This window comes from Aricia agestis, chromosome 8, assembly GCF_905147365.1.
Source record: "Aricia agestis chromosome 8, ilAriAges1.1, whole genome shotgun sequence".
NCBI classification, from domain to species: domain Eukaryota; kingdom Metazoa; phylum Arthropoda; class Insecta; order Lepidoptera; family Lycaenidae; genus Aricia; species Aricia agestis.
Window position 1 is genome coordinate 11,723,601 of NC_056413.1, and position 12,090 is coordinate 11,735,690.

Below are 12,090 nucleotides of genomic sequence, written 5' to 3' on the forward strand. Positions count from 1 at the left end.
ATAATTTAGCGTATTTTCATTCAAATTGAGTAATGAAAATTATTTTTCCTTCACTGAGTTGCGTAATCATTATCTTAGCAATTTCGCAACATGTAATTCTTTTCGGTAACTTTATTTCTTAATTTATTATTAAATTTTGAAAACAACGTTTTTAAATTTTTACGTGGCTGCAATATTTAATTGCGATCTGCTGTGACAGTGTCCTTAACTCTTTACATTTCCTCATTTCGGGACTTCAAAAAACATGTTTTTATTTCGGAAGTCCTTGAATTCCTCATTTGCGTATGATCATGGTCGCCATAGCGTATGAGCATGTGTGAGGCAGATGCGCCTCTTGGCTTCAAAATCGCTCCACTTCGACTCCTCACTGAAACCCAATCCAGTGATAAACCTGTTTTGAATAACCCATATTCTGTCGATACTAATAAACTTAAGATAAACAATATCCAGTATATTAAGTTACTGCAGTAGAAGATCATTATATTTGGGACTTAGGTACTTAGTGTATAATTAATATACAGTACTAGTCTACTTGATGACACACGCAACTCCGTTCCGGGGCAATTCGATTATCGCTCGGGAACAGGACATTTTTCCATGATAAGACCGCTTTGGCACTACGTCCGATCCGAATCCGCTCCGTGCTCGTGAAAATACGCTCCGGAGCGGACGTGGAACTGTCTATGATAGCTTACGCACTAAATCCGACTTGGGATACCTTATTTTTCTCCGTCAACCATGAATCTCGGGCTTAGATCGGAATCGGAACGGACGTAGTGCGAAAGCACTTTAAAATTATTCTTTCTCGGACGTATCCTTTCCCGGTACTCAAAGTATTTCCATACCCAGCAAAATCATATTATTATTATTATTATTATATTATCTAAAAGCATTATCACTAGATCTAGATTATAGACTAATGTAAGTAAGTACTTACAAGTTTATTACCTGTTACGAATACCATGAGCTGATAGAATCAGAGTTATAAAATAACTTACATATTAACTCATTGCTATATAATAATAAATTAAAAGCCGAACGAAGATGAGGTAAGTTACGAGGTAAATCCGGTATAAAATTATATAAGTTTTTATATCACTCAAACGGATGTCTCTAATTCAATTTTCGAAGAATCAAATTGTATAAAATATATTATGATTCTACCTACGCATTATTATTTATCAAATGAGGTTTTAAACTGTTATTAATGTTAAGTAAAAAATAATTGCATCAAATTAAGTGTTTAAGTTAATTTAAAAGTTATTGACTGCAATATAATATAGAGAATAACTTTTTTCTGTAGCTCTGTTTTCGTGAACAGATTATGTAACGGGAACCGTTCATTTTCTCGGGATCAAAATTAGTAGCCTACGTCCTTTCCCGTGATTTACTCGATAATGCTTGTTTTTTATCAAAAATTGTCCAGCAGTTTTGGAGAGTATTTCATGCAAACTAACAAACAATTTTCTTTTTTCAATTTATAGAGATATATGAAAATGATTATAACAACAAACATACTTCGATACTAAACAGTACCATTAATATTAACGGCTTTATTATTGCAAAGCTGTTGACGTACTAAGAATTTTCCGAGACGTAGTTTTTCTCACTGAGGTCATTAAATGGATTCCATAATATAATCCTTTAGCTACCTCGAACGATCCTCAGTTACATCATCCCAGCTTCTTAAGAATACTAATACTATGTGATAACATACACATACAAGTTATATTTATTATCTGTCAGCTTAGCATATAAATATTATATTTATCAGTTGATGATGGAGTCTGGGCAATAATTATTCCACTGTAATTTGCGAAGATACTACGCGATTATAATAAAATTCTTTTGCGAAATAATAAATAGGTCTGGTACGAAATAGAATCATTGAGAAACTGCGAACCTTGAGACTTGAATATATTCATTATTCGGCAATTTTAAGGATAAGGAATAATACCCTTTCTGACACAGAATTACCTATTACTTAAATATAGTTTCAGTTTTTTTTGTAATCATTATTATCTATATATATAAAAATGGATTTTCAATTGTGTTAGTAACGCTAAAACTCGAAAACGGCTAAACGGATTGGGCTAATTTTAGTCCTAAAATATTCGTAGACGTCCAGGGAAGGTTTTAAAGTGACACGAAGTTCATCGGGACAGCTAGTTATATATAATATTATCATTATAATGTAGTTTTGTTATCTTTTCAAAAGATATAATCATCTTTTCGTAATATTATACCTATTGATCACACTACGAAACAAATGTTTAAACGCTAGTTCCTCAAACTTGACCTTTCCGAGGTTAACTGTATCTGACATTTTGTAACAGATATACACTTCTGTTATAAATGAGAAAGTGTGTATGTCTTTACTTCTTAACGTTCAAATTGCTTAACCGATTTGGATGAGACTTTCATACTTTGAGTCCCGGGAAAAAACATACAATCTTTTTGTCGTGGCAATATGTACAGTTTCTGCGCAATAAAATTTCACCCCAATTTCACCAACGTCATTTAGTGTTAACAGCTTGTTAAAATGTCATGTCTTCTCTTTAATTCATATGAAAATCGAAAGAGGTAACGTCATACTAATTCCGGCGTTAACTTTAACAGTCGTTGGTGAAATTGGGGCTAAGTCTAGTAAACATACAAACGAAGTTTTAGATACTCTATGTTAATAGTCATAATGTGGGTACAATATAAACTTTTCTCACCTTATTATGATTCAAATTTCCAATAGATTGACGATCCCAGGCCGCTCCTATATTTTATATTGCATTAACATAATCTATTGCCCTATTGTACAATCGATAATAGAATTTCAATTGCTGGTTTATGGCTCTTGAGTCTAGTGTCTAGTGTCATCGTTTCGTATCATTTTCAACGTAAATAAGTGACTACTTAAATTAAATATTTACTGAATGTGCCAAAAACATCAGAAAATCTTCTTATATTATACTAACCGCCGTACTCAGAGACATTTAATTACGATTAACCTTCGATTTAATGAAGAGTTTGACAGATAATGTATGGGGCTTATGTCAAAATTTTGAGTTAATTACAATTAAGTAATTAATGTTCCACTCTGAGTGCGGCAGAATGTGGACAAATAAGTAGATAGGTAATTAAAAACATTAACAGCTGTTGCTCCGTTTAAAAACTTTAATCGAACAAAAAACTTTTAAAAATAGAATAAATTTTAATTACTTTTTTATAAGTGGCCAGCTGAACAAAAAACTTATGTCTATCAAAACATTAGCGTATTGTTACTGTAGTTACCATGAGAAGGGTATGACCTACACTTACTTTACGATGCACAGATCACATGCCAGTCGACTATGTTGTTAAAGTAGATTAATATTGTTGTTCCTCTCAGCTTCATATTTGTGAAAGAGAAGGCGTGATATTTTTACAAATCATTAGCAGAACAAATACTAGAGCAGTAGGCGTTAAGCTGGCCATACGAGACGCCTTCTATCTAAATGGCGCGTTACTAGTCCAGTTATCCTATAAATGGTTAGATTTGATATGAAAACTTTTGGGGAACGTGGTGTGAGCTATGAAGTCATTTCAAATGAAGGAATCGTGTATTACCAGCCTTACTACGTCAAACAATCAGCCCACATGTTATGGTTTACAATTTGTAGAGAATTTATAGAGCGCTCCCCTTTTTAGATCGATAAAATGTGTCCGTGACAAAATGCATTATTATTTTAACAACGCAGGAAAGTCACGAAAATAGGGATTGGATTAAGGCGTGCTTATAGGCTTATTGGTATTAGGTATAGGTAGATTTGAGGTAGCCGTGTAAAAAATAATGAAAATTTATGTTAGTTTAACTTTTTGTACAAACTTTTTTTTGAAATTAGTATAGAGTTTTGAAGTCACGAAAACAAAGTAAATTAAACAATTGTTATAGATGTGGTCGGTAAAACATCGCCATACATTATATTATAAGTATAAGTCTACCAGGATCTGATGGCTGACGGCAGATTTTCAAAAAACATCCTTGATCATTGATAATTTTTTAAATTTGCATGTTTCACACACAAAATCAGCCGCTATAAGGAAAAAAGGATCAGAATCTTTTATTCTAATTACCCCGGTATTGATAGTCAATTTCTTTTCTCACTTTTTTCAATCAGATTCTTGTAGACCTATTATAATAGTTGGTATAACTCTACGTTTAAATACATAATTTGACACAATAGAAATTTTAACCATGTTCTAACGATGTATATTATGTATATTATCCGATAATCAAACTGCATTAAAAACGCATCTACACAAGTGTGACCTGCCTTCCTTTTTTCCTACGGGCATCCGGACTTTTTAAAGGCCACACTGCTCCAGTACGTTGCGTGGCCGAAACGAAATACAAACGCGCGTAAACACAACACAAGACAGTGATAGAACAACGCGTCAACAGAAGATGAAGTGGTAAACCGTAAACCACTACAGCTTCTGTTTGTCGTTGTGCCTGAACACGATAATACAACGCAATCCATACTAATATTATAAATGCGAAAGTGTGTATGTCGGTCTGTATGTCTGTTTGTTACCTCTTCACGCCCATACCGCTGAACCGATTTTGCTGAAATTTGGCATGGAGATACTTTGAGTCCCGGGAAAGAACATAGGATACTTTTTATCCCGGAGAAATGTACGGTTACCGCGCGATTAACGAATTTTGGCGCAACGGAATTGCGGGCGTCATCTAGTGTCTCATAATAGAAAAATGTTACCATGTTCGTTGGCGTAAAATATGGCGCATGCGCCTCAAAATAGTTGTTGCATAAAATATCATGTCATGTCATGGCACCGCCAACGATCACGTTACTTGACATGTATCTAAATTTTATATAACATAAACAATGTAGATGTATAATGTAGATGACGTCAAATGAAGCATCGAAACTGTGCTGCTGCGGCGTTGCAACGTACAACGGGCGGAGTAATGTGACTTTGTTCTAACAAGGAGTGCGACCTGCCTTCCTTTTTTCCTCGCACCCGGATTGTCTCGAGGCCACATCCGATGACCGCTCCACATACAAGATGGCGCCTCCGGCCACCACTTAGCTCTTCCTGATTACTATCACCTTTTTTGTAGGCGACTTAAAAGCTATTTAATTAAGTAAAAAGATAGTAATTACTGTCGGTTCCAATCTATCTTTGTTTATTCTAATCATTATTTTTCGTCTCTTTACTTTAACAAACTATAGCTCATAATATATCTAATATCAGAATACAGTTTCCAGGCTATTCTGTCGACTAAGTTTACAAGTATTCATGTCAGAAATAACCGTGACCCGAGAACCGTGACTATTGACATGTTTTCGCTGTGTCTATTGTTAGATACTGTTTAGCATAAGGTAAAGGTCCTAAATCTCTACCAAGTTGCATATTCGCCGTTAAATCAAAATTACTAGACAAAGGTTTCATTGTTTATAGTGAACTCCGTTTCGAAATGACCGTGAAAGAAATTATGGGCTCGATATTACAACCCGGGTCGTTGAATCGTGGGAATGGGAGAGGTATACAAACAATGAGGCTATCTCTTTCCCACTTCATGGTGTAACAAGGGATACAGGTGCTGTCACTTTTTTGTTTTGATATTATAGGAACTTTTTTGTTCAGCGCCCATGTGCAATATTAAACTATCGATGTTTTCACAATGTCTTCTTCTTTATACTTATGGTTTGTAAACTTCTGAGTAAAAGTTGCTATTTGCTACCATTTAAATCCAGTTGAAGATTACAACACAACTATATTTTCCTATCAAAATTATTTATGTAACCAATAATTTATTGTGTTTTATAGTTTGTTATCATAGGTATTTTAAATTGGATTTTTGATGATATCGACCAAACCCATATAATATCCTGTAATTTAATATGGGAAGTAGCTGGCCTGTCCCGTATAAACCATAATTGGTAAACAAAAAAATCTCGGCTCGACAGTTTCTAATAGCATTAGAGAGTATCAAGTAACTTTTAATAGCATTATTATTGAAGCTCATTTTGTTTTGAACTAATATTATGTGCAGATGTCGTATATAATAATTATTATGTTTACTCATAAAATGTCTTGCGTATGTCATCTAAGTTAGATATTTTTCTAACATAAATTATTATTTAGAAAAAAAAAACGCTGTATGTAATAATAGGACTTTTGTATATACAACATAGATCTTTTAAATAAATACTGATGAAACTAATAAATTTCCTTTCAATGAGGCAATTCATTACTCAACTATCTTCAAAATCACACAATACTGTCGGCAGTATGTCGGTTTATAAATATCCATAATGCCTTTACTCGTTGAGCATTACAATTAACTATTGAAGTGAGTACACAAATGAATTATTCAATGTTCGTAGTTTTCAACCATAATGTTTATTTGTCGTCTATGAATCATATTCAAACACAAATTCTCGGAGTTTCACATAAATATACACAATATGAATGAAATTAGGCGGGAATAATCTAAAATCTAGATAATAGTCTTTGTCTAGACATTCTTTCGAGTAATGCTAAGCTCTCAAAGCTTACAGCGTCAGCGCAATTCGAACTATCATTTTTTTTTTGTTACTTACAAGTTACAGTTTTTTAACTTAATTGAATTGTATTTCAATAAAAATACAATTCAATTAAGATAGGTAGGTACAGTAAGTTATGGCACCGCAGAATTCGCATTAGCATAAAATTACATACCTAAGTAATGAAATTACTCACGTTCAAAGTAACGGAGTAACTTAAGACATTTCACTATGCAATACTCTAAATTATGGCGTAGATTATAATTTAGTTTCACTACGATTCAAAATTATTAGACTAATGTTCAGTAAATTACTACGCATAGATAATCAATATTACTCTACTGAAGCAATATTAAAATAGATGGAATTACATAAATCATAACATGAAGATAAAGAAGAGATTTTTAACGTAGTGATCAAATTTCACTTAACACTGACTCTGAGTAAAATAAATCATAATATTAATATTGCGAGATCTCGTCAGAAAATACCTCAGATGTCAAAGCTTATATAATTCCTACTCAACCTTTTATGGACAATATGAATGATACTTATGATTTAGAAAGTTGCTCAAATAATAGGTATTGCTAAGGCTACCGGGAAAATTGAATTGAAAGTAAATGATGTTGTAAGTACACTGATTATAGAGATATTCCCGATAAAAGTATGCCTGTTGGCTATATCAATAATGATGCGTTCTACTTACCTTGTTAATTGCAAAAGAGATAGTCATTAAACATCTTAAATCATTCTAATGATTGTTATTAAATGAGCTTTTCTAGGGCCGGTATAAATAGTCAGTACTCAAGATGCATCTCGGTCTCAAGACACGGTTCAGGCTCTGTGATTGGTTGGCTGTCAAAATTTGAACCAATCACAGAGCCGAACCGCGTCTTGAGACTGGGTCGCATCTTGAGTACTGACTATTTATACCGGCCTAGGTGTCATGTCAAGTAAAATTAAGGCCTACTATTGCTACGTGATAATATCATAAAATATATAAATTATAATGTAAGAAAATATTATATTTACTTCAGCTGTTTCGAAATTCTATCATAATTCATATCAATCGTAAAATGCTGATAGTGATTTCGAAAATTATTATATACATTACGTTCGGTTAGGCAATGTATCTGACTTTATTATGGAACATAAAAATAGGGCCAGTGGCAATGTGGTGTTACAAGTGCCACAGGATGAATCAGGGCTTATCTACACTTGAACGGCTAAAAATAGGGACCTTTATATGCTAGGGCCGTAATATCAAGGGAATAGGGATAATGTTATTTAAATTTTATAAAATGCTTTCCATTACAACAGTCTAACATTCGCTGACAACATAATAATTTGATTCGTTCCTTTAGATTTGTGATGTCTTCTAAAGAATGGACTCTATTGTTTCCATACGAAAATACAACTAAAGTTTTGGTTAGCTTCTGAGTTGGAAAATGGCTGCAACAACATCAGCACCCTTTTACGGATCACCAATCCACGACGGTTTCGCTACGATTCGCGCCCCGAGAAGTCGAATCAAAATACGAAGCTTGGTCGAACCGAACACCGCGAATCTACCTCAAAGACATTCAGAGTATTTCACACTAAATAGGACACTCAAAAATAATTTCCTCGAGAGCAGTTGCGGCGTCCAATATGCCACCGGTGAATCACAGAGTATTTATGTGAACAAGCCCTCCAGAATTAGCTTTACCGAATCGTTATATGCCAAAGTTAACAAGCCACCGAGAATCGAGAACCAGGAATCTCACTACGACTCCATAGACATTAAGCCCAGAAGGCGGTTGAAAAGTTTGGAATTGCCCAACGAGGTGGACCTGGGAAGGGATGAAAAAGTAAGCGTCTCGAGCTCGAGTAACGGGGAGCGCAATTCGTATGAGGCGTACGTCGCGAGCCACGACGCCGCGGAGCAACATTCCGTGCACACGAACACTACGGGATCCTCCGTCAGCTACAGAAAGAAAAACAGCGAGCGAGATAATTGCTCCGAATCCTCCTCCTACCTCACAGATAACGACCGACCGATATCCAGCTACAGCGACAACTCGACGATACCCTCCACGGATACCGACGACGTACTGAAAGAACTCCCGAGCAAATCCAGATTCCACAGGTCACCCCAAAAATACGCAACGCTAAACATGAGACGACCGAAATTTATCGATCTCAAGCCGAGAACCGAAGGGCAATCTTACGGTAGTTTGCATAGAAGCAAGATCGGCTATCATTCCGAGCCCACCACGCCCCTGTCGACGGATCCTAGCGACTTTAATGATACGTTGCAAAATGATGTGAAGAAAATACCCGTAATGCCGCTCCAGAACCTCAGGAACGGCTTCAAAAGGTCCGTCAGTGAGACGAATGGATTCTCGAAACGACTTAACTACAGGCATTCGTTCAGCGTGGATTACAAGCCCCAGACTATGATCAGGAGGCCTCATAAGTGCTGCGAGTGTATTACGGGTATTCCGGTAGATCAGGAAGACATTTCTCCTTCGAGGACGTTGGGGACTCTTTACGAATCTCAGGACCCGAAAATCGGTTGCCAGACCATATTACGGCCGAAGCCTCCGGTGCCCTGGTGGGAGTTGGCCATAAAAAAGTCAAGATACAAGAGCTGCCCGATTCTGGAGGAGGTAAGTTTTTTATCTAGATCTTAACGATCCGACGCATTCCATATCTTTATGATTTCCCACATACCGACCTCGTAGAACTATATTTTCTCGTAAAAACGGTACTGTTCATAGTTACGGTCATTGAATGTCTACAAGTATCGATCATGTGGATAAAATTACGATACTACAATGTCTGTCAGGAGCGGAAGACACACCTCCAATTAACGGTTTGTTTATATTTTGTTTCTTAATTATAGTGTGCAAGAATCTTATTAGCGGGCTCGCAAAAAATATAAACGGTGCGTGAAGGCTTGCCATTTACGACTACATTCGTTATAAGTAGATAATTGACTTCCTCTATTAAAATATAATTGTTACAGCTGTTGTAATCCTGTACTGGCTTTAACTTTGGAGTGATTTACAATGTAAATAATTGCCTAATTTGTAAATGTTAGAAATTTCAACGTCATCTAGTTTTTGAAAAATTTAAAAATATCAACCGTCAAGTTTATAATTTATAAGAGGTACTAAAATAGAGATCTTAACTTTAAAAAGTTGTTCTTTTTATCAAATAAATGACTGTCATCTCCTATTCATGTATGATAAACACTTATCAAAATCAGTCTTTAATATCAAATAATTGATAAGAAAAAAATAATCCTACAGAGGATCAAAAAAATTAAGGGATGCTACCTGCATCACAAAGTCAGTTCACGTTTTAATTTATTGAATGACCCAGGTGTGGATTATTTGGGATATTCCCACGCCAATATTGAAATCAAAGTTCTAAATAATATTAGGACTATAATATTCGTTGACTTAAATTTAGATATAGACGAATAATGAGCCATTGAAAAGCAATCTGGCAGTGGTTATGCGCTTGACCGCTACATATAGGAACTTGAGATGAAGCCTAGAGGGCTGTCAAAAAAACAACAGGGCATTTAGCCGAAACTTTTTCGTTTTCGCTTCGTTATAGAATCGCCGATTAAAATGTATGGAATTGACATAAGACGAGTCGAACTCCATTAATTATCTTTCTCAAAGTCAATTCCATACATTATCTTCGGCGATTCTATAACCAAGTTTTTCGAGCGTGCCGACAGAAGTCAAAAAAAAAAAAAAAAGAAACAACAGGCAGGCATATATTTTCAGCGCGTAGTTGAATGAGAACAGCATAATTATTTCCTCTCAAACATCACTCTGGCGATCTAGAGTAGATCGCCGCTTCGTCTTACGAATTTTAAATTCGATCACGAATGATACGAGTTTAACATAAGAAATTGAATAAGTTTTCACTTCAAAATTTGTACCTATTATATTTCCCACACGTGCTTTTAGAAATGTAATTGTAACTAACTCTCTTAATTTACTACAGCAGTTTAAATTCAGGACAACAGTAACTACTAAAAAATTTTATGAAGGCAAAAGCTCTTCAGGCGACAACCCTACTGAACGTTCAAGTTTAATATTGGAGTGGTTCTGACCACGACATACTTTCCTAACATAGACGTATCCGCAAGATTTTCTCGTAAGCTTGTTTTATCGCTTACTTACTGTTACACCTACATTATCCTTTTCTGACGTTTAGTACGGATCAGCCCTTTTTATCGCATTATGACCAGTTAACGGATGAATCACATCGAGCTCTCGAATTGAAATAAAGTCTCTTTTGATTTATAGTTTTGGTTTTATAACGTCAGTAGCGTTTCGCCATCCTGAAAAAATATCACTACGATTTTAAAACGATACGACCAGTTCTTCTGATTTTTTTAACAACATCTATATTCTACTGTATTAAATAATCGTAACGAGGCACATAATTTTTACAAATTCTGACATAAACCCCCTTACTAATAAACGCTGTATAAGCTTTGAATAGTTATATAGTGTTTTATCTTTTTCAATCCAATAAAAATGTCAAAAACAAAACACTGTATAACTATTCAAAGCTTATACAACGTTTATTAGTAAGGGGGTATGTGTATTGTGCGTCAATTAGCCGCTTAGACTTTTGTACCTAGACAAATTATTAGGCTTATTCTAGCGCAACTTGTACCTTCATAGTTTTAAATCGTCGTATAAAACAATATAAACTGACGTATGCAATAACGAGCATGCGTGACTGAAGGCAGAGGGCATTGCACTGCCCAGTAATAGGTTACTTACGTAATTACTTTTTTCTAATTATGTAAATAACGGGATTACCTTTATCTAAAAGGTATTTAACAGGTATTTAAAGGTATTAGAAGGTATTTAACCTATTTCCTTTTACACACGTGGAACTTTCCCCTGGCAGGTTCGATTTATCAGGCCTTTATGGTCAAGCTTAATTAGCTGTTTTGAGCAAGTCTTCACTAGCAATGGATAATCTAGCAGGTGTTTAAGTTTCTACTGAAGGACTGTACTGTACTATAGCTCTATGTTTAGACTATAAACGTGAAGCAAGAACGAACAAAGTTATTTTCACTAAAATTTGCTATAATTTTTTACACACAGGATAACTCTGCTGTTTATTGTCTATCATGAAACTTTTCTCATGCATTAGACAGAGACAATAGATCTTGTTTAATTGTGTATTTGTAATATAGAGTCAGAGCCTAGCCAAGGTACCAAATTGAGACGACAATGTGCAGGTTTTATTTTGGCATAATGGATCTGGAAGCCTTTCTCAGCCATAATTCACGAAGTCAGTAATAAACCATGTCACAAGAAATATTGAAATACATGGTGACTTGATGACTTTGTCACACCTGTCATCAATTTCAATGGAATTTATGGGAATGACTGTCAAATTGTCATCAGCTTAGTGTAATTGCTCGGCACCTGCGCGCACGCAGCTTGTCCGATGTCCGCCATTTGCAATTAGATGTTTATTACGAGGGATGTACCCTCGGATGGAACGTAAGGTGTGA

The 12,090-nt window shown here is 35.2% G+C and overlaps 1 protein-coding gene across 7 annotated transcripts in view; it reads left to right on the forward strand.

Annotated features, from left to right (window-relative positions):
• LOC121729825 (protein sickie) overlaps positions 1 to 12,090 on the forward strand; it is a 239,802-nt gene that overhangs the window by 206,461 nt on the left and 21,251 nt on the right. The window lies entirely within an intron of this gene.